A 22,311-nucleotide genomic window follows, 5' to 3' on the forward strand; every position below is an offset into this window, starting at 1 on the left:
TAATCAGTGTGTCTGTTTGAGTGTGTGTACACTTTTTTTTTCTTCTGTTCTGATGTCTCTAAAACACAAATCAGGCTTCAAGAAGTGTGTATGCGTGCTGTCAGAAAATGTATTCAGTCCCAGGGCAGGAAAGGAAAGAAAACAAGTTGATCCTAAGGGTCTTCTAAGCCCAAAGGACTTTACTTTCTGTCTGGATTCTCTCTCTCCCTTCTAGGTCCCTCTCTCTCCAGCTCTGAGCGAGACCTAAAACTATTAAACCTATAACCCTCTCGGCTCGGCTCGCTCGGCTGGAGTCGCCCAGTCTCTGTGTGGTTCCTCTCGGCTCGGGAGCCGAGTAATTATCCCTTAGCCGGCTCCGACCAGACCCAGCATCTCCTCTGCTGTCTGAACGGAGCCATATCTCCCTCTCTAGGTCATCGAGGCTGTCGGATCATGACCTTCAGAGGCACTGCAAATGCTTCAGAGCCCCCGACTCATCAGTCGATGCCTGCCCCTGTCCATCAACATGTTCCTCCTCATGCGGAGTGTGTTAGAGCCTGGCTCCCGGACCGCAGGAGAGCCAGCTCTCAGGAACCCCTGTTCTGAAGATGTCTCTTTGCAGACATTCTAGAAATCCTAAAACAGAGGGGAAATTGGCCAGCCCTCACCCTTCGGAGGATGAATCTGTGGGCATGGACGGCTCCTGATTCAGTGGACCCCACTCCCAGAGACCCTCAAATCACCAGCAGACAAACAGTTCTTGACAAAGTTCTGTGGATGCTATGGTGGTGGTTACTGCTGCCACTAAGAAGGAACTAGCTGATCCTTAGTACCTGTCCATCCACCTAACAAGGAATCTAGGTCCATGGAGGGACTTGATTAAAGGTGACATGTTGAAGGACTTTTCAAGACAAGATGAACACTCAGCTGGCTACTTAACTCCATAGCCAACCTCTCCTCCATGCTCCTTTCTTATGCGGCTGATGGATGGATCATCTCTTTTGGTCCTCAAGTGAAAGAAACCTTGACTAGGTGCGAGACTGATGGCAAGACTAAAGGCAAAAGTGGGAAAATGTGGTTCCGTAAACAATGCCAGAGAGGCGAGGCGAAAAATGGTAATGTAGACGCCGCGCCTCGAGGGGCTCCTCGCAGAACCAGGGCAATCGAAGCTTTCTCTGATAAGCCTTTTCAGCATCCATTCCAAACCAATCAAAAAATCCTTCCAGATGTTCCACAAATTTCAAACTGCTTGCAAAAGAAATTCAGCAGCAGCCAGCAGACACCAAAGGATCGGGAATCTCTCTCAGGTTCTTTTAGTTCCAAAGAAAAACAGGAGACTGGAGACCAATTTTTGATCTCAGTATCTTGAACAGATCAGTCAAGAAAACACAGTCCATCCCCCTATTGGGGAAAGGAAACTGGATGTGCTCTATAGACCTTCAGGATGTAGAAGATTCCTCCGCTTGCTGGGGAAACCAGTCATTTCAATTTCAGGGCCCTGCCCTTTGGTCTCACCACTGCACCAAGCTCTCTCTCGATGGCCAGGGATACACTTTTTCGCATTTGTCAAAAGTAGACTAACAGATCAGAGGATAACAGACACAACAAACTCACAACCTTCTTTTCAAACAAACAACAACAGAATCAAGTAGGTGTTAGAAAGTTGTTGGTGGGAATGGCGGCTGACCATACCTCTACTTCCATTAGCCAGATTCCACATGCGAATCCCAATGGATTGCTCTTACACAATGGTCATACCAGCAACTTCCAATGTCTGTGGTGGATGTCTTCCCCTCAGCTCTTGTTGGGAAGACCCTTTGTTCCCAGATTGTGGCAATGGTTGAGCAGAGCTATCCTCATGCCTCACGAGTGGTCTCTGAAAGACTCTGTTGTGAGAGAAATTTTTCTCAGTGGGGTCAGCCTTGCTGCGATCTTTTTGCTACTCCCAAAACAGCAAGTGCAGAGATTATTTCACTCTATTCCGGGACTTCTGTATGCATTTCCTCCTTCCCACTAATCTCTCAAGTGATACAGTAGCTATAGCTCAGAAGGGCCTCGTTGATCCTCATTGCTTGGCATCTGGACCTAGTTCCAGACCTTTTGATCCATCAGTTCTCTGAACCTCACTGCTTGGTTCCTCCAGTTCCAACCTTAAGGCTTCCTCAATTATAGATATTTTGATAGTTCCCATAAATCTTCCACTCAGAAGATTTATTTGAGTATTGGGCTCAAGAAGGGGACATATCCTTTTTCATGCTTCCATCCAAATAGTCCTTGATTTTCTAGCTGAACTCTCCCATGCAGGATCATCTCCCTCTACTCTTTGAGTTCAATTGGCAGCTATTTCTAACTTTCATGTGGGTATTTCTGAGTCTGCCTTAATGTCCCACACAAGCTTGCAAAGCCTTTTTGAAAGGAGTTTTTCTTCTCAGACCTCCTATAAGAAATCCTCCTCCTCCTTGGGACCTAAATTTAGTTCTTACTTCTTTGATTCTTCGAACCTGCAGCCTCCTGTTCTTTAAAATTGCTATCATGGAAGACTCTCTTTCTGGTAGCTATTACTTCAGCTAGAAGAGTTTCAGAACTTCATGCACTCAGCTTTATCTATTGTTCCATAAGGACAGGGTATTCTTATGAACCAACCCAAACCTAAATCAAAGCATTGACCTCCCTGTCTTTTTTCCAGAATATTCCAATAGGTCTGAACAAAAATTACACTGGCTAGGTGTTCATCGTCAGTTAAGGTACTATTTGGATAGAACAAAACAATTCAGAAAATCTGACCAGCTGTTTGTCTCCTATGCAGAGGGCAGGAAAGGACTTTCAGTTTCAAAGGTATCATTATCTAGATGGCTAACATCTCTGATTTCCCTTGTTTATGAAATTAGACACCAAAAGCTGCCTAACAAACGCCCATTCCACCAGAGCTTTGGCTACTTCCATAGCCTTCCAAGACAGACTGCCTATTGACAGCTACTTGGGCTACTCCTCACACTTTCATTTCTCATTATAAGTTGGATTTAGCTTCTAGGCATAGAGCTAACTTTGGTTCCACTGTTCTCAGGAGTCTGTTCCGTTAGGCCACCGGGACAAGGTGCTTCCCATCCAGCAAGAATGAAGGCGAGATAGACAACTTAACATATAGAAGTTATGTTCTTACCATAACGTTCCATGTTAGTTGTCTTTGGCCTGGACAGACCTAGAGGAGTTGTGATTGTGACCTCTCTTTCTACCACCTCTTTACTTAGGCATATGCTGCTTTGCATATTTCCTGAATCAGGATGTAGGTCACCCTTCTTTCTCCCTGTTGTTAGAGGTGGACTCTGTTTATAGTTATTCTGTTACTATTATAAGCTGGGGTTTTACACAAGCGAGATCTGGTAACTCAGCATTGTGGGATATGGAACCAACTCTAACCCATCCAGCAAGAAGAAGACAACTAACATGGAACGTTATGGTAAGAACATAACTTCTATTTATTTGCACCTGTCAGATGCTATGATGTCTTCATATATGGACACTTGCCATATACTTAAAAGGAGAGGAAAGGAGTGAATAAGAAAGTGGTAAAAAGTAGAAAACAGTAGGGGTCACTCACAAAGACACCATATAGCACTGTAGGGGAGAGGCAGGGCAACTTCTTATATGGTGAGATAGGACTTCATTTTTGCTGTACAGAGAGAGAGAAAGAGTGAGCAAGAGGGGGTAGGGTGATAAGCATAGCAGGATAAAAAAGAAATGGCAGATACACACACACAGTGGCGCAGGCAAATGGAGGAGGATGTGTGCACACTAAGAGTGGAAGACATATGGGAAGGATGGAAGCAAACAGAAAATAGTCAAATGGTGGTTGAGAGGGCTGGACAACATACATGGTACAAGGAATGATGCATGAGGAAGAGGACACACATGGCTTGTGAAAGGGTCAAGTATGAGCAGCAGTGTGCTGTCTGTCAGCCCAACCCAGCCCTGTGAGACACTGTTGGAATCCATCGTCTTGTGATGGATCATAGTGGCATGCGGTATGGGTCACACCCTCCCCGGTGGCCTGATGACAGGTCCATCATGAAACAGCCTCAAAAGACATAGAACGTAATTGTCTAGGTTTATAGATTCATACTAGGCTGCTGATCAGATAAATCATTTGTAGCCTAGCCTTAAGATCCCATTTCATTGGTACCATATAACTCAAAGTAACTGCTATCTATTTTCTTCCCCTTTCAGTGAGATCTTGAGGGGGCAGACCAGGGTTGAATATATTGATCCTATTCATTCTAGTCCATCAGATATGATGTATGGGTCCTCGAGCCTCAGCTTGGATGTGATCCAGACTGTTTAATGCTCCAGCCTTGAGCTCTTCCTAACTTTTTACCCAAAATGCATTGTTCCTGCTTGAGTAACTCAGATGTCATTGATGCCTGTTGGAGAAGCATCACAGATTTAGCCAGCTAAGTGCTCCACCTCTTACTGGGATCTAAAAAGTAGCTATTTTCAGCCTATGGCAATTTAGTATTTACTGATATCAAGTAGTACTAGTTTTTTCTTCTAGTTTGAGATGTTTGTCTGTATTTAAATCTTTATTCAGCCCTTTCTTCTGTACTGTAATAGAGTTTTCAGTAGTTTAGTCTTTATAGAGTTTGATAGTATCTATGTGTAGATTGTTATTTAGCAATTGATATTAATTTTATGTCATTTATTCAAAGTGTAGTGTTGTGTCTGTTTTTATAGAGCAAGTTTGCAATGTAGTATGGATCAAACGGCAAGTTTCAAAATATGCTCTAAATGTGGGCATAACATTCTCTCCCAGGACCCTTATGAGTTATGCTTGTTCTATTTGGGAGTGGCAAACTTTAACTCTTATCATGACATCTGTGCTGCCTTTCAGCCCAGAGAATTATCCAATAGAAGGATTAAGCTTATTCTCAGGTTCTTCTTCCAGGTCTAGAGCAAACTAAGGCAAAGAAATCATCGGAGAAAGCTCTGAAACCTAAGGACTTAGAAGCAAATAAACATCCATCCGAATCTTCAGGTACAGTTTTGAAGACGAAGACTTCTAGGATTGAAGAAAATCTAGCTTTAACTCTGACCTCTACCACACCTCCAGATCCAGAACCACTGGCCCCAATTAAGATTCATGACTCTCCCAAGAGAGTGGAAAAGCCTATTTCCAGACCCGCGTTGGCTCTGGCGACAAAGTCATTTAAATCTTATCCCGATGTCTCCAAAATGGATTTGGATCTTCTGTTGTAGAAGCTCCTCCGAACCCAAATTGAGATGGGGATCGCTGTGACTCCATCTGCTCCAAAGCCAATTGGTTCTGTGCACTTCACTCCAATCCAGACTCCGTCACTGGTCCACCCATCGGCTCCAGTCTCCTCGAATCCATATGGCTATCTGAATCTTGTGGTGCCAGAATTGTCAAGCCAGGTTTCTTAGGCTCCTGGGGGTTTGAATTCATCTCTACCATCATGGCTTCTTTCAGATCCGTTGACAGTCTTGTCTGGTATTGTCAGAAGCTTCTGCTTTTGATACCTTGGTTCCGATCCCCTCCTCGGTACCATACACTCAAATTCGAGGATTCCACCCTAGTAGTTTGTTTACTCCCTGTTAAAAGGAGTTTGATTCAACCATGCGTTAGATTTTTTCAGATCCCAAGGAAGTTGGAACAGCCTTCCAATTGTTGAAGAGAATCATTTCACCTTATGAAGTGGATCTGTAGGATCCCCCTACCGTGATTCTGTCCTTTGACCATTGCTGCTTAGATTTGTCTTCACAAAAGGTGTCAGCATCATCTGAGCAGATTCATTCTGTGGGCCTCAAATCTTCTGTATTACAGCAGAGACAGTTCTCAGAGGACTCTGGAACATCATTCTGTGAACCATCTAAGAAGAGGGCATCCAAGAGGAAGCACATTCACTCACTTGATGAGTCTGTCATATTAGATACTGGCTTGGATGTTGAGAGGTTTCCCCACAATCCCCTCCCAAAGACAATTCCTTCAAAGAGATCCTAGAGCTCATGAGGCAGAGGGGATCCTGACCAACTGAACCTCCCTCTCAGGATGAAGTAGTACCTTTTGAGGCATATGAAATGACCCCTTCTACTGTTGTTATGCCAAGTACATACGTTTCATTTTCCCATCCATTCATCAAGATTGCATTGAAGAGGATCAAGGAGATACTTTGATTTACATTTAAGGGAATTCATTTATATAAAAGTATTCTTTGAGAGATGCCTGCCTCTCTCTAGCAGGTCCTGTTTATTCTCTGATGGAAATTTAGTTCCTTTAAGGTTTTGCTTATTTTGCAGCTGTGTAGAAAGTCACATAGAACTGGATTGTCAGATGCTTTGTAGGCAAGGCAAAGGTCCCCCCTCAAAAGTCTGTAAGTTACAGAAGTGAGAAACTGCTTTAAGGTAGTCTGTGTAGTGCATGGAAGACATGGCCTTGATTTCTTTTCTGAAAAACACGATCTTGACTTGAGTCCTATGTTTAGACAAATACTTGTTGAAAGGGGCATTATATACTGTTATGGGTCTGGTAAGGTGGGGAGGAGAGAGAGAGATAATAACTTCCCTTGACTTAGAATCAATAACCCTGATGATTAGTTTGGCTACATAAAAGAATTTCCTAATGACAGTAAGTACATGGTGGTCAAAGAAGAGTCCCTAAGAACTGTGTCAGTTTTTGAAAGTGGTATCATCTGTATGGTAAGTGAATGAGTGTTCATGTTTACCAAAGGACACTGCGATACATTTTTTGGCATTATGCTCAAAACCCATTATGCTGGCACCATTATTTTCTGCAGATTAGAAAATCCTGGAGGATATGAGAATCAGCTGAAGAGTTTGAGAGCTCAAAGTTTGCACTGTTCTGCAAACCTGGTCAGCCACCGACCCATAACATTGGCCTTGACATCAGAGAAGGAAATACTAAACAGACATGGCCCAAAGACAAATCCCTGAGGGCTCCTGTTAGTAACAATTCTGTTTGATGTTGAGTATACCAATGTGCCACCTACACTTATAGATTGGGTTCTGTCGTTGAGACAGGTTGCTAGCCTGCTAGTCACACAAAAGTTTACATTTACTTTGATTAAACTGTCTATAATGCCAGAATGTGGGATGGTATTAGGGGCTTTTGCCAGGCTGGGATAAGTAATGGGCACCAAACTGCCTGCATCCACTCCGTCTGCAATTTGTTCAATGGAGTCCAACAAGCTTAGGAGGCAGGATCTACCTTTAACAAACCCAGACTGGATTGTAGACTCCTGATGTCTTTGTTAATAAATTCTATGATGCAGTTTATTTTACAGATAAGGGTGGTTAGGCTTATAGGTCTTTTGTTACTAGGGTTGGTGGTGGATCTTCCCATGTGGAATGGGATTGACTACAACAGTTTTCCATACCTCAGGCACAAATCGAATGAAGGGGCTGAGAATGAATAGCTTCAGTAGTAAGTCTTTAAGGCTGTGCTTAGTGCTGATAAGAAAGCAACATGGCACATTGTCTGGAGCCATGGAACTAGTGTTCTTGACCTTGGATAGTGTCCTCAAGACCTGCGCCAAGCTGATCTACGAGGGATGAGCAGATAATGTGCAGGGATAAGGTAGAGGAAGATAAAGGTGTGGAGTTATAGGTTCATAGGTAGGTACTAGGCTATCTGCCCAAGGGCCTACATAAGCCTAGCCAACAAGATTCCCTGGCTTACGCCACCCAAGTAAGTTATTTTCCTGTGCCACTGTCGAACAGAGACACAGTCATCTAATACATTGGCCTTGTCTTCTGGGGATGTGTATGTTTGGCTATTGTGTATTAGCCTAGTGCGGTGCTGGGTATTGCTTCCAAGGTCTCTGACCTAGTTTTAAAAGGCATTGTGGTTGTCCTTTACATAGATGCCAATTTTCATTTCATACTTACTCTTGGAGGTTTTCATTTTGCTTCTAAGTTCTTTGTTTCTCATTTTTTAGTTCACTTTTAGAGTTTTGGGTATTTAGGTTATTCTTTCAGGCAGTACGTTTTTTCCATTTATTGTATGGTTTGTTTTTACTGTGATTCCACTATAGCATTTTATTCCTCCATTTAGCATCGTATATGTGTCTGATGGGGACCAGTACATCAGTGCACACATTTAGGTGAATGTAGAAACTGTCTGTTAATATAGCATTATATGAGACCGGGTCATTGAGAAAGGGGTTATGCTTAAATATTATCAGAACATCAGCTGGATGTAATAGATTTACCCTTGAATAATTTCTAAATACAGAGTGTGATGGTAAATCAGTTTTGAACTCTCAGGTTACCCAGTTAGTCGAAGGATAGTTGAAATCCCCAATGAGAATAGCGTTTAGTTCATTTGGGGTTTAAATGTGCCATGTTGGCTGCAGTGGCATAGTGAGGGACGTTAGTTTTTATATGGTATGGAATTTATGAATGTTAAGTAGTATATGGAGTAGCTCATGTTCGTTGTCTGGCCTTATGATTTTTTTTTTTTTATAAGTTGCACGATTTTTTTTCTAAACAAGAAACATCTTTTTTAAATTATCACTTACGATAGAGACAGTTATGCATTTATATAAATGAAAACAAACCTTATTAACATAATCCCAGCTGTGAGCATTTTACATCACAAAAAATATTAAACATAATCCTAGTTTCAAACATTATACATCACTTATAATCTATCCAGTCATTGTCAGTCAAACATTACATAGCCTATTCAAAGTCCTGCCTTCTTTTAAACCTCATTCCTCTCCTGTATGTTTTGTTCCTACAATTCCCATTTTTTCCTATGTAATTTGCTCCTACACTTTTTTAAAGATCCCAATTCCAGTTGTTTTATCTCTGGTACCATATTCACTACTTGTAGTACAGTTAGTTTAGACTTTGATTTCCATTTTCTAGCAATTGCTTTTTTTGCAGCCACCATAGACTCGGCAAAGCCTTTGTGTGTCAAACAATTCAAATTCTATATCATATCTTTCAGATTAGACAATTCAGATTCTGTATCATAGCTCAGAAAAAAAATATTTCCCTAGTTACACCAATCTGTTCACCCAGTATCTTTGACAGAGTAGTCTGCAGGGAATTTTTAAAATCTACCAACTCATTACACTCCCAGAAAATATGTACTCAATTACCTCCTTCCCCATCACACCTCCAACATTTGCTGTCTGCCTGAGGAAACAGTATCCGGAGTCTACTTGGAGTATAAAAATATCTATGTAAAATTTCCAAGCAAAAGACCTAAAACGTCCAGATTTTGTTGCATATTTGGGAGACATACATATATTTCTCCATTGTTTCTTTGTGAATTGTTTATCCCAAATCTCTTCCCAATCTTTTCTAACTTCCTCTCATTTATTCTTATAGTTATCATGCAGTATTTATATGCTCTACTAAATGTTTTGTAATGGCAGCTTCTGTTTTAGGACCCCCATATTTCTTTCTCTTTTCCTGTACTCTGATATCAATCCTTGATAGGGAAGGCAATCTCTAACCTGTGATCCAAATAAATTCTTGGCGTCTTCCCATTCTGTTCCCTTTCCCTCTCTTTTTATTTGTTCCCAATACCTTATCTCCTTTGCCAGCTTTCTCCAATAAATTCCAGCCCCCTCTTGCCCATTATCTGTATCCCTAATTGTAGTCATCCCTATCAGCAGAATCTCCTTTCTCCATTCCCGTGTTGGCTTAGTTCTTAGAATACTTTCTGCTTCTTTATGAATATAATATTCTGTATGCTTATCGTTATTCTCCTTAAACATCTGCATCCAGAATCCCAGTCTCTCCTTGTTTCTTGAACTTCCCCGTTTCATCATCATCCCTTTCCACTTTGAATTGTAGGATATCTGCTTGTGCTACTATAGGAGCCTTAACTGTGTAGCTCTAAAATACCCCTTCAAATCGGATAATCCCAATCCACCTTGTTCAATTCGAAGAATCAGCTTATCCCACTTGACTCTTGCAGTCTTCCCCTCCCAGATAAAATCCTTCACCTCTTTATTAATTGTTATCTACAACTTCTCTTCTGGTTGATAAAAATATGGCTGACCTTTGTATAAAACTAAAGGGACTAAAAACATTTTAACTGCTTGTATCTTACTATCCATAGCTGTATAACACAGCTTCCAGTTTCTCAGTTTTTGTATTATCTTTTGTTTAGTCTTTCCCTTGTATCCTTGGCAGCCACACCAGAATCATTTTAATCCATACTCCTAAACACTTAATTTTATCCTGTCCCCATAAATGTGGATATTGCTGAACACATTTGTGTGTGGGTACATAATTTACCACTATTGTCTTTGTTTTAGCTTCATTAATTTTGTAAACAAAAATATTTAAAACCGTCTCAAACTGTTCTGCAACACTCTAATATTGATTTCTGGTTTTGTCAGGTGTAAAATAATATCATCTGCAAATACAGCCAGCTTTTCTCGACTACCATACGTGTCATATTCTTGAATTTCTGAGTCCTTCATTTTGTTTGCCAAGGGTTCTAAATATAATGCAAGTAATAAAAGGGAAAGAGGACACCCCCACCTGGTTCCTCTGCTCAAGCAGACATTATCAAAGAGGACCCACCCACTTTAATTTTTGCTTCCGATCCCTCATATATCCTTTTATCAACCTTATAATTTTATCAGGTAATGAAATGTTTCCATTTCCCTACTCATAAAGTCCCAGCTCACTCTTTCAGATGTGTTCTCTGCATCAAGACCCACCAACAGCAGTAGTATTTTGTTACATTTTGCTTCTCTCTGGACCATCAATGTTCTGTTAATGTTGACAAATGTTTGCCTCCCTTCCACAAAACCACATTGATCCATATCTGTTAATTTTGGCATAATTTTTGCCATTCTTTTAGCCATTATAGAAATAAAACACTTTATACTCATTGTTTAGTGTTGAAATGGGCCTGTATGAAGCTAGATATGATAGATCTTTACCCTCTTTAGGTATTACAGCTACCAGAGCTTTCTTCCAGGACTTTGGTACTTTTCCTTCTTCTTTAATACTGTTAAACAAAATCTTCCAGATCTGTATCAGTTTTTCCCTCCTAGTTTCCAAACCTCCACAGGAATACCATCTATTCCATGGACTTTCCTGTAGATTGGTTATACACACCATTTTATCTCATTTTCTCCTATCCTGTTAGTAATTGAACCTTGTCTACCTCTAACCTTGGTTTATTTAATTCTTCCCTAAACATTTCCATTTGTACAGTTTCTTGATTTCCATATTTCTCTGCAGTCTTTCATTGAATTTCATATTTCTAATGTTTCTACAGGATCGCTTGTTACATTCCATGTTATAGGCTCCCCAAACTTGGCGACAGCCCTTTGTACTTTCTGTTACCTGAGTTGTTGTGAGATTTTGTACTGTAGAACAAAAAAAGTTGCTTAACAGCAATCTTTCTAAACTCATGCATATTATAGGTTCATAGGTTGGTACTGGGCTATCTGTCTGAAGGCATATATTAGCCCAGCCACATTGTGCGGTATTCACTGCCCCTTTAGTAGTTCCCTAGACCCTTGTACTAGCAGCTAGTACCCTTGGCCCCTATCTAGTAGTGCTGTTGGTGTGATCCCCGGTGTGAACTTTCTGTTACCCATCCACTCATCAAGGTTCCTCTTGAAGAGTGATAGTGAGGGGCTCTGTCTTATGTAGATCGGGACCTTGTTCCATAGCAAGGGAAGTCTTTGCAAAGGGAATCTATCCCTCCAGCATGTTCTATTCATTGTTGTGCTGAGGTTTGTATCCCTAGAACGTGTAGCTCGAATAGATTTGGTTTTGCTAAGATGGAGCATGTTCAACAATTCTGAGTTGGACATGGCTCTGTACGTTAGACAGAGATCACCTCTGAGAAAGCGGTATGCAACAGAGAACAGTCTTAGCTTTTTCAATCGTGCTGCATAGGGCAACTGTTTGAGGCCAGTAATCCTCTTGGTTAGGTACCTTTGTGGTCTCTCCAGCTGCTGCAGATGTCTAGCCAGGTACATTCCAATTGGTGCATTGTACTCAATAATGGGTCTGATGAGGGAAGAGTAGAGGGGCACCATTACATCCCTAGATCTTGATGCGAACCCTTTCGTGATCAGATGGGTCACATAGAAGGATTTTCTAACCACTTTGGCAACATGGTTATCAAAGGAAAGCTGACTATCTACTTGGGTCCCTAGATCCCTTATTTCTTCTTCAGATTTCAGGGGATTACCTCCTATGTTGTAGTTTGCGGGTACTCTGTTTTTTCCAAAGGGGATTACTACCCATTTTTTTGCATTTAGCTTGAGACCATGGCTTTGACACCATGCATCAGTCTCATTTAGGCCCTTCTGGAGGATCTCTGTCGGCCGCAGACTCTGTTATAGCACCCAGTTTGCAGTCCGCAAACTTAGTCAGCCACAGCCCTTCCGTGCTTGTCTGTACTTCTGAGAAGTAGATGCCAAACAGAAGGGGCCCGAGGACAGAGCCCTGAGGCACACCACTCGTTACTGGTCTGGATTCGGACATAGATCCAGCTACTCTTACTTTATGGGATCAGTCTGAGAGACAGTTTGTGATCTATCTTGTGACATAAGGATTTAAAATGCCCAGGCTGGTGAGCTTATCAATAATACCTGAATATGGAATGGTGTCAGATGCTTTAGCAAGGTCAAGGTACGCCGTGTGAACCTCCTTTTCCTTATCTATAGCCTGAGTAACTGTCTCAAAGAAATCCACCAGGTTCAGGAGGCATGATCTGCCCTTGATAAAGCTGAACTGTGTGGGGTCCAGCGACTGGAGGTTCCCAATCTCTCCATTTATGAGTTCCATAATGATTCGCTCCATAGCCTTACAGATCAGACTGGTCAGGCTTATTGATCGGTAGTTCCCAGGGTTAGTTGTGGCCCCACCCTTGTGTAGCGGGACCACCGTTGCCGTTATTATTGAGATATTCCCTTTTTTTCCTGTTTAGTATTCTGCAGTTGCTCCTCTTCTTGTTCTGTGAGATTCCCCCTAGTCTGCAATACATTGACATTTGTCAGTCCTGCTAAATACTTTTTGTTACTTCTTAACGAGATCATCCTTTCTTTTATTTCCACCCTATTTTTAAACTCCAGTTTATTTTTATCCCACTCCCTAGCTATATTTTCAGAAGAAATGTCTGTATTTAATAGCTCCTGGATAATTTCCACTACCCATTCCTTAAATTCCTCTCTTTTCAACAGATAGGTGAGAAAGCACAAATGTCTAATTTTTATTTAATTATCCTGTGTTTATAATTTAGTTATTATTGGAGCATGACCTGACTGGGTGCTTATCAAGACCTTCAATTAAATGCACATGTTCCTGTGAAATGTAAATTCTGTCTAGCCTAGCCCAGTTTTTGTGTTTTGGGGAATAATGTATAAAGTCACTCCACACTGCTAGTACTGAATTCACATCTTCAGTCCCAGATATTTTCATAAATTTCGTCACAAGTCTACCATCCTTTGCTATACTTTCCATTGGGCCCCCCAGACACATCTTCACTGCTGCAAATCAAATTCCAGTCTCCATCTGTAAGTAATATTCCTAGCTGAAAGCTAATTATTTCTCCCAGAATTTTCAAACACCATTATAGCAGTTTTAGGTGGAATATAAATACATGCCATAGTAGTCATCCTCCCTTACCAGTAGCCCTTTGGTATACAAATCTATAATTATTATCTTTTTTATCATCTTCTGTTGCTATTGGAGCTCTTCTTGCAATTAATATAAGTACTCCTCTTTTCCTTTGTCCCAGGTATTCTGCTGAATAATCATCCTGAAAACCTTTCTTTATCAAATTCACATGTCCAGTTCTTTCCAAGTGTGTCTTCTATAGTATAGCTATTTTACACTCTACATTGTAGTATAGTTCACTACTCCTTTCTTTTTTGTATTTTTCTGTGAGACTATTGACATTTAAAGATGTTACAGAAAGCATCATTGCATTAAAAAGTTATTATTCCCACCTTTTATGTATAACAGCTTTTTGTTAAATGTCTAGTTCCAGGTTTTGTTTTACATGCATACACTGTTTAGCAGGTTGAACTTTTATAAAGTTGTTTCTTGCCATATCCATTTAAGCCTATTTCACATCTTACAAAACTTTTTGCTTTATTGAAGGCCCTCAAACAAAAAAACAAACACACCATCAATACCCCTAAAACCTATTAACTTAATAGTAACACACTAAACTATGTATATTTTCAAATATTGAAGTTTTACCCTCCTAATAGGAACAGATGTTCCAAACTTAGAGCCCCACTCATAGACTTGAGTTAACCTAAAAGAAAGGTTATCTGTGGTAAGATGCATGGTGCAACCTGTGCTTTTACTAAGTACTGTCTGGTTTTGACTTATCTTTATAGCTCTCCCAGCTGTGAAACATCTAAATGCTTTCGGAGAACATTATCTCCTAGCCAATTCCTCCTTTTTTTAGCCAATTTCTCCTTATCACACTGTAGCCAATTTCTCTTTGTCAGATTGTCTCCATGGAAACATGAGGACCAGATACAGAATTTGCTACTAAGCATACATTTATTTGATAGAAAAAAGCTATATAATAATCAATATTCTTCTTCATTTACTTGCATTCTCTTAACACTTGTTACTAGATCAAGCTAAGCATCTTAATCCAGTCATTCCAGTATGCAATCATGAGAAAAAGCACATTAAGTTTTCTTTAGTCATTAACCAGACTTTTTTTACATTGCAGTGCCTTTATTTCTTAAGCCTAAACAAGGAGAAAGAGAGCGGGGAGAAAGAAAAAAAGATCAGTAGCACCTGTTTACAATAGTATCCCCATTACTCTTAAAAACAACTAAGAAAACTTTACAGCATGCAAAGAAAATCATACATTATAAAAATAATACTATTATGAAAAAAAAATGTTTTACTTGCACTTGACTTTCTCCCTCCTGTTCCCCCAGCTAAGTATTTTTCTGAACATTAATGACATGAACTAGGGCATATACTTTAGAATCCCCCACAAGTCCAAGAAAGTCCAAAACATCCAGTATTTCCAGATTGTCTTGTTCTGTCATATTTCATAAATATAATTATTGCTTTGTAATCCCAAATTTGTCAATTTCCAAATTACTGGTTTTATTCCTGTTCATCTTGATCTTCCAGATCCTGTCTCTTCTTCATTTCCAATGATGTCTGGACTCTTCTAGTCAACACTCTTGCTCCCTTCCTTCTCTCCAGCATTTTTCATTGAAACATTGGAAAAGGTTTCACTGGCACAGTCTCTTTGTGATCTTTATTTCCAAAAGAAAAAGAGGAATAAGCAGAATCTCCTTCTTTTTCACAGGTCACTTGTTGATGGACAAACTTTTGTATTTCTTACTTAGCATGTACTTCATCAAAAAATGATTTTGTCCCTCCAGGGAGGAATATTTTAAAGATAGCTGGGTACAAGCAGTTTGACTCTCATACCTGCTACTGGACATTCCCTGAAAAGTGGAATAAATTTACTCCCCTTCTTCCTGGTGTATGAGTAGTCATTCTCCGCAAAGACTCTGTCTCCCACTTTTAGTACTTTGTCCTTCTGCCACAGTTTTGTCAGAATGAACTCCTGCTGGTGGGATTGCTTGCATCTTTACTATTAAAGGTCTAGGTTGCTTTCTCATAGGCAGGTTTGGAGCATACACATGATGTGCCCTTTCAATTAACAGTGCCTGCTTTGGAATTTCAGTCCAGTTGCTTATTTGTGCTTTCATAAAATTAATGCAGTCTGTTTCTTCCAGCTTCTCTGCTACAGCTGAAAAGCTCAGGTTTTCCTTATGTACTCTGTCCTTTAATTCTATTATTTTTTGAAACATCTCATGTGAAGTTGTCCTATCTCACCTTCATTCTTGATTGATGGGTTTAAAACCGATCCTCGATTTCGACTTGGCACCACTTCCAAAAGCTTGAGTTCTACAGCTAGCTCGTGGCTTCATCCCTATCCCATGGTGCTGTAGGGCATTCCCCAGATCATGTTTGCCGCTGAAACAAATTGAGTCATCGCAGGCTAGCTCTGGCTAAGTTTAACTGTTTTTTGTATCATATTTAGTTTTGAAGTTTGCTAGATATTTGTATTTTATAGTTAGAGAGCGTTTTCTCTTTATCACGTTATCCAATGTGTTTGTTGATTCTGTCTTTTTTCCTCTTTGATATAACTTTTGACTAGTTGGCCCTGCACAGGCCTTTTTCAAACCCTATCCCTTATAGTTGTGGTGTTCATTATTACTTAGGATAAGAAGACTCTTAATACCTAACTTTGGTAACTGCTCGACAAGTGTTTTTTTCCATTTATTAAGCTTAAACTTGTAGCCGTGTTTTAAGGCTGTAGTGCGTGCATGTGTTTTGCTTTATAACCTTTCCTTCATAGCCGTGTTTGATTTATTTTTTTGAGACTTTACTGTGTGTATGCTAGTACTCTTTAAGATTTGCCCATTTTTACTAGGGCACTATAACCAGTTCTTTTTTCTATATATTGTAGTAGGAATTTATATATAATTAGGTGGTTTTGTTGTCAAGCCATTTTAATTAGAGGGTTGTCATCATTTTTACATTGCTGTTGTTGACTCTGCTTTTCAGTGCAGTATTATGAATTGTGCTCCCTTTCTCTAGAAGAGACAGCCTGTTTAAATTAGAAGGCTTATATCTTTGGTTGATCCTGTTTTTTGTAGGTAATTGCTAGTAAACAAGCAAAAGATACTAAGGAGACCAAGGTCTCAGGATTTAAAAGATCTCCAAAATGCTCACAAAAGATATTGATTACTGATGGTCATATTGAATGTGTATACTGTTTAGGAGCCCTGCATTTGCAGGAAAGTTGTTCCATTTGTCATTCTTTCAGCTTGAGGATGTTACAAGAGCAAAAGAACAAGTTGATTCTGAAGGGTTTACTAAAGTCTTCCTTTACAGAGGATTTGGAAAAGGGCCAAATTCCTTCAAAAAAGACCTGCTCGCCTTCATCTAACTCTGACAAGGGCTCAAAGAGATAGTCTCCTGCCTCATCTGATGGTTCGGAACCACCCAGTAAGATTCAAAATGTTTTGGAACCAAGAACTTCTACTCAGACTTCTACCTTGGCGCCGTCTGTGTCACGGCAGATGGTAGTTAGAGCTAGGAGCCAATTGCCTGTTTTAGATCCAATGTCTCCTACACTCTGATCTCCAATCTTAGAGTCTGTGGCTTCACCGGCACCATCTTCTCATTCTTTCTGAAATCCATCAGATTTGGACATGGATCACTTAGTGCAGAAGCTTTTGAGGACATCGGGTCTATCAGAAATTTTGTTGGATCCGACCATACCAGTTCTCCCTACCTGTATTCCTCCTCCGACCCCTATTGTGGCTTCAGAGCTGGAATGAGTGGAGCTGATAGTTGTGGATCCCACGGCACTGAGACCAATTTTGGCTCCTACTGCTCGCACTACCTTGGCATCGACTGAGGTGTCTAGGGACCAACTCTGGTCGGCTCCAGGGGGATAGCCGGACCGAGTTTTTATTGGTTCCGACTTTACCTCTCGGAGCTTCGGCTCGGATGAGTTTGGTTCCTACCTCAACCTTGGGGCCGTCTCTCATGGTTCCAGGGGGGCTTCTGGTTCCTCGGGGCCAGAGTTCTCGTCGGATCATGGGAAGGGGGCCTTTGTGGTCATGAGGAGAGCTTTGTCCCAACGGGCATCCAGTTTATCAGACCCTATCATTCTTCCCCCTAGGGCTTCAGTTCCAGCCTTTGCACAATCTGGCCCACAGCATAGAGATCCTGAGCCACATGAGGCCCCACAGGGCGAGCCCTTCTCTTTAGGAACCTCCCCAGAAGCCCCATCTGAGGAGGCACCCCGAAAGTGGTTATGTAAGAGGAAACACCTAGACTCCCCTGAAGAGCCATTGACATCAGACACGGACCTCAATGAATTAGAGGTGTCCCCATGGTCGCCTTTTGAAGAAGCCTCATTTGCAGACATCTTGGAAGTCCTTAAGCAGAGAGGTGGCTGGAAGGCCACTAACCCTTCTAAAGAGGAGTCTGTGTACATGAAGGCTTTTGGTTCTCGACCTTCCACCTCTTGGGTTTCTCCTCCTTTCAACAAACTTATGGAATTAGTCTATTGTAAGGAGTGGGAGTCTCTAGATACAGTGGAACCTGTTCCTAGGAGGCCTAATAAATTTATTATTGCACCAGAAGACAAAACTTTTTTGCCCAAAGGAGTGCCTGGAGATGCTATGGTGGTGGCGGCGGCCACCAAAAAGGAGTTATTTGAGACGTCCACATCTGTCCACCACCGAACAAAGAGTCGCGTATGATGGGCAGGTACTGGAAGCACATGTTCTCGTCAGCGACCTTTACACTGCGGTCCATGAATTACCTAAGTCACTTTACAAGGTTACAGAGAGATCTCCTAAAGGAGCTTGGAGATACTCTGCAGGGTAATGTAGCTGCAGTAGTCTCGGATAAGGTAACTTCCCAGCTCTCCACCCTAAACTCAATAGTCATCTCCTCCATGAGGCTTATTTTGTGTGCAGCCGATGGAGCAAGCAGATCAGCGAGTTCTAGAATCGCCCTTAGGAGACATTCCTGGATGCACTTGTGTTCATTTGCCGAACCTTTCAAGTCATCTTTCATCAACACCCCTTTTGATGGTTCTTCACTTTTTGGACCCAGAGTTAAAGAAACACTGACTAGGTGTGAGCAGGAAGGGAAGACTCTCTCTGCCATTGGAGTCAGGTTTTCCACTCCTTCAAGACCCTATCCTAAGGGTTAGAAGGGTGGAAAGATGTGGCTTTGTAAATCCCAGAGAGCCTTTAAAGGCACACATGGGGAATTCCCCTCCAGGGGCAAGGGAGGGGGAAGTAATGGAAGACGCTGGCCATGCGACAGATGGGGGTCTGCAAAATCAGGGTGACTGGGAATCCTTCGGTAAGCCCTTCCAGCATTCCTGAAAGGATGCCTGACTGTTCCACTCTGGAGGCACTTGGCGGGAGCTTGTCTTTGTACCCAGATGCCTGGCTAGAAATAAGACATCTGGGTACAAAGAATCATATCCAGAGGTTACTCTATTCCTTTTCCAACCCTCTCCCAACTATGAGAAGAATTCTGGATGTTCCATCCAGTCACAGGAATTGGGCAACAGCCAAAATTCAAAAGCTGCTAGAAAAAAAGAGCCATATATCCAGCCCCACAGACCAGATAGGATCCGGGACTTGCTTAAGATTCTTTTTAGTTCCAAAAAAAACAGGGGACTGGAGACCAATTTTGGATCTTAGCACGTTAAACAAATCAGTAAAGAAGACAAAGTTCCGGATGGTCACACTACAGTCAGTCCTTCCCTTTCTGGGGAAAGACGATTGGATGTCCTGCACAGACCTCCAGGATACGTACTACCACACAAAAATGGACAGGCCGTCCAGGAGGCACTTGTGCTTCCGGCTGGGATCCAGTTACTACCAATTCCGAGCACTGCCCTTTGGGCTCACTACAGCCCCCAGAGTGTTCACCAAATGCATGGCAGTGGTTACAGCTCATCTGAGGCGTGCAAGATTCCGGGTGTTTCCATACTTAGACAATTGGCTCCTTACCGCCACCACCAAGCAGCTACTACTCCAAGAAAGAGACAGCACTTTGGATCTGTGTACTCAGCTAGGGATTACAGTCAGTTACAAAAAATCTGCCGTATTGCTCTCTCAGCATATCGCCTTTACAGCTGCAGAGCTAAACTCTGTCACAGTGATGGTATTTCTCCCACAAGAACGGATCCAGACCCTTCAGACGCAAATCCAAAACCTGCTTTCAAGAACGAGAGTCCAAGCAAAAACTGTTCTCAAAGACTTAGGAACAATGGCAGCAACAGTCACCATACTCCCCCTAGCTTGAATGCATATGCAAATTTTCCAGTGGCTTCTTTTTACCCAGTGGTCCATGCAGGAACTTCCGATGTCATACCAGACAATTCTGACAGACTCCTGCAGACGGGACCTAACCTGGTGGCTAACTTCAGATCAAGTCACCATAGGGCGTTTTTTCACTGTACCTCCCCCATTAGCTACAGTGACCATGGACGCTTCGCAGATAGGGTGGGGGGGGGGGGATTATCAGGGAAAGACAGCCCAAGGCACTTGGCAAGAACATGAGGCTCATTTGCACATCAATGTACTGGAGATGAGAGCAGTGCTTTTGGCATTGCAAGCATTTCAACACTTCTCTTCCTCTAGAAACTATTGCAATCCAGATGGACAACATGTCTGTTGTATGATACATCAACAAACAAGGAGGAACCAAGTCTTACCCCCTTTGTTGAGAGGCCCTCAGAGTATGGCAATGGGCGACCTCATCTCGGCACTTTCTAATAGCAATGCACATCCCAGGGAAATCCAGTGTGATTCCGGACAAACTCAGCAGGGCAATTCTAATGCCTCATGAGTGGTCCCTGAAGCAAGAAGTGGTGGAAGAGATTTTTCGCAACTGGGGCCAGCATTGCTGTGATGCGATCGCTTTGCCATGCTCACAAACCCAAAATGCATCAGCTACTTTGCTCTTATCCCCCCACCGGGGGAATCACCAAGGGACGCACTTGTACATGATTGGCCCTGGGGCTCCTTTACACTTTTCCTATGATACCCAAGGTACTTCAGAAAGCAAGCTCACTGGGAAGGACATTTATCCTGATAGCACCATACTGGTCTCGTCAAATCTGGTTTCCCTTCCTACAGCCTCATATACAGAAAATGCCTTGGATCCTGGACCCAGTACCAGATCTCCTGACACATTCTTCAGGGGCTTTTCATCTCTCTCTTTCCACCCTCAAGCTGACAGCTTGTCTGCTTCAGTTCCCAAAATAGCCACATCACAAAATCTTTCATCTGCAGTTCAACATAATCCGATTTCTTCTCACAAATCATCTACCAGGAAGATTGTACCTCAGTAAATGGAAGAGATTTTCTACCTGGGCTTCACAAAGTCATATTGATCCATGTTCAGCACCCATATCATCTATAAACAATGAAAAAAGATGTGCCAATAACAAAACAGGAAGAGGACCCGCCAAGTCCTACAGCAAGAGCACAAACCGCCAACACTGTTGTGCTGCAAATCAAAGTCTTACATACACCCAAATGGAAAGTCTCAAAAAATGCAGGTTTGCAGCTAGTATAGATATTCCTCACCAAGCCAAGTAGTAAAACTGGTTTATTTCGAAAAACAGACAAAACAGGAACAAATTCAATCACGAGCGCTTTCGCCCGGTCTTACCGGGCTTTTTCAAGTGTGAATAAATCAACTGAAAGGACCAGCCTTTATAGCGCAAGTGCGTTACATCAATTGAATAATTCGTTGATACATCCCCATAATTATAATGGGTTAAATATAATTAATCCAATTCGTGTTAAAACATTAAACATAAAAAATGTTTAACCATTTTAATCCATTGTAAGAAAATACCCCATAAATGCTTATATAACTGCTACCAATACTCCTTAAAAATTGAATCAGTTGTTATATAAAAAATGAAACAAAATAAAAACAATGATAATAATTTGAACTCATTTATGAATAAAATAGTTCAACTAATATGTATTAAATAACCTCGTTTGTAATAAACTGATGTATGTACAATGAAGGATGTTTAAAAACTGTGTATCTACCATCTACCGAATGTTTAATATTCCAACTCCAGCAGAACCTCTTTAAACAACCCAGTGGAATACTTGAAATCCAAAAATTGACTAATACCTTGAATCCACTTGTGTTGTTCTACTCATACCCAAACCTACATAGATAATCCATGGTGCCTCATTGTGAATACTTACTTACTACTTACTTAGTTCCCAAAATAGCCACATCACAAAATCTTTCATCTGCAGTTCAACATAATCCGATTTCTTCTCACAAATCATCTACCAGGAAGATTGTACCTCAGTAAATGGAAGAGATTTTCTACCTGGGATTCACAAAGTCATATTGATCCATGTTCAGCACCCATATCATCTATACTGGAATTTTTGACTAAACTTTTTAATGAAGAAGCTATGGCAGCGACTATTAGAGTTCAGTTAGCAGCTATCTCAAATTTTCATATGGGCAGTGGAGATTCAAGTATAATGGCTCACAGGCTGACAAAAGCCTTCTTGAGAGGCACAACTCTATTAAGACCATATATCAGACCACCATTACCACCATGGAATCTCAACTTTCTTTTGTCCAAAATACCCCCCCCCCCCCTTTGAACTGGCAACATCATGTGAATTGAAATTTCTAACCTGGAAAACTGCCTTTCCAGTGGCTATCACATCACCCAGGGGAGTATCTGAACTGCAAGCTTTGTCCATTAAATCTCCTTACATG

The 22,311-nt window shown here is 41.4% G+C and overlaps 1 protein-coding gene across 3 annotated transcripts in view; it reads left to right on the top strand.

Moving 5' to 3' along the window:
• The window catches only part of TMCO3 (transmembrane and coiled-coil domains 3), an 876,118-nt gene that overhangs the window by 385,326 nt on the left and 468,481 nt on the right, over window positions 1-22,311 (top strand). The window lies entirely within an intron of this gene.

The sequence above is a fragment of the Protopterus annectens genome, chromosome 5.part0 (genome assembly GCF_019279795.1).
Source record: "Protopterus annectens isolate FY-2018-M chromosome 5.part0, PAN1.0, whole genome shotgun sequence".
In the NCBI taxonomy this organism is placed as follows: Eukaryota; Metazoa; Chordata; order Ceratodontiformes; family Protopteridae; genus Protopterus; species Protopterus annectens.